The following is a 1,769-nucleotide window of genomic DNA, read 5'->3' on the forward strand; positions in this document are numbered from 1 at the left end:
CATAGGCTTGCCCTTATAGTCAGTACCTAAGTCTTTAGACAAGTCAGTTAGGATCATTATAGGGCTTTTATTAAGCTTGTAACATAGGCTAGGGGATGGTATGATACTCATAGGTATTTCATAGTGACTACACCTCCTTGGCACTATATTCAATCTTGGGGTTTCAACATTTGACCTTCTTTTCCTCTTTCTTTTATTTGTCAAGCATGCTTAAGATGGGTGCTGTCTGTTCAAGCATTAGATTAACTTTTTTAGTTTTTCTCTTTTCCTATTTTCTTTTTCATGCACCCTACTTGTTATTTATTTTCCTTATTTTACCTCTCTTCATACTCATATTGTATAACGCACCCGTATAGTAGCCACCTTCAACTTAGGTTATTTGCCTAAGTCAAGGTGCACAGTGTCCAAGGAGTGCCAGGGCTAAAACAGTTTCATTGTGATGTAATGGGAAGGCTAAAGGTGTATAAGAAAGATTTAGACTATTTAGGATCAAAAAGGGATATTATTCACAATTGGTTGGTCATTTAAGCTAAAATGTGTTAACATGCAAAAATGGCCTATGATCCTTTCCTAATGTCTATCCTATGACTATGGCATGACTAACTAGGCAAGTTCTGGATTCAACACATAACAGGAACTGAGTAAGACCTTACATGCACATGGCGTACAAGTATATCACATATCACTACTCATCAGTTTCATGCATTTGTTTTCTACAGGTTATTCATTTGCCATATTAATGCCACAAACAGATACACACTGGTCACAATAGATGCAATCCACACAGTACACAACAGATCAGACCACTAGAGAGGTACTAAAAAATCACAAGACAAGATAACTACCTTAAGTACTTGTACTACTCCTAATTATCTATAGAACATATTACAACAATAGGTTCCCTACAGCCTCAACTTAAAATCATGAAATAAAAAGCATTAAGGGTTAGGATATACCTGAAGACAGTCAAGCCTGTGGATCCTGTGTCTCTGACCCTGCTACTACATCATCTCCTATCTTCCCCCTACTCGTAGCATCTACTTTTGCAATGGCTGGAGCATGGCTCGATAAAGCACCTGCAACCCTAGTTCTGATGGCTGCTTCCCATTTCTCCGCATCAGCTAGAGACTCTAATCTTTCCCTTTTCAAGTATTTCTTCTCTACCTTCTTCTTTAATTCTTTTTAGATTTCTCTCCTCTTCACAATCCATCCCATCTCTCTTGTTCTTGCCTTTTTTTTCCCTCATTTTTTTCTTTTGGGAATCCACAGTATGATCAAAGATATGAATTTATTCCTCTGTACCATGCATGGATAATCTAGTTGGCACCATAATTTGGTGCTTCTATAGCATCCCAACCTTAGCCTTCACCTTGTTTAACGCAGCCCTGAAAGTGGCAAGATCAGCACCTATCATCTCTCTTGCCCGGGCATCAAATCTGTTCTCTAGATCTGCCACCCGCCCTGGCAAAGTCATGAAAGGTTCAAGTGCAGGCTTGATTTTTTTATCCACAGCAGCAGCAAACTATTTGGCAAAGGCCTTTAGTTGTACCTCACACCAATTTGCTTGCCTAGTCACCTTCCTTATATCAATTGGCTTAAATGCAGAACCTGTTGCTGCAGGAGGAACTGAGGTAGTCAGCTCACTTTGAGGCATTGAGCCTGCCTGAGCTAAATATGCTGGTGGTGGTGGTATAGATTCAAAGCTTTTCACCCCCATATCTAGTGCTGAAACAATCTTAGTGACTTGAGGATCTGCTACGCCAACTGTA

The sequence above is a fragment of the Capsicum annuum genome, chromosome 6 (genome assembly GCF_002878395.1).
Source record: "Capsicum annuum cultivar UCD-10X-F1 chromosome 6, UCD10Xv1.1, whole genome shotgun sequence".
Taxonomy (NCBI): domain Eukaryota; kingdom Viridiplantae; phylum Streptophyta; class Magnoliopsida; order Solanales; family Solanaceae; genus Capsicum; species Capsicum annuum.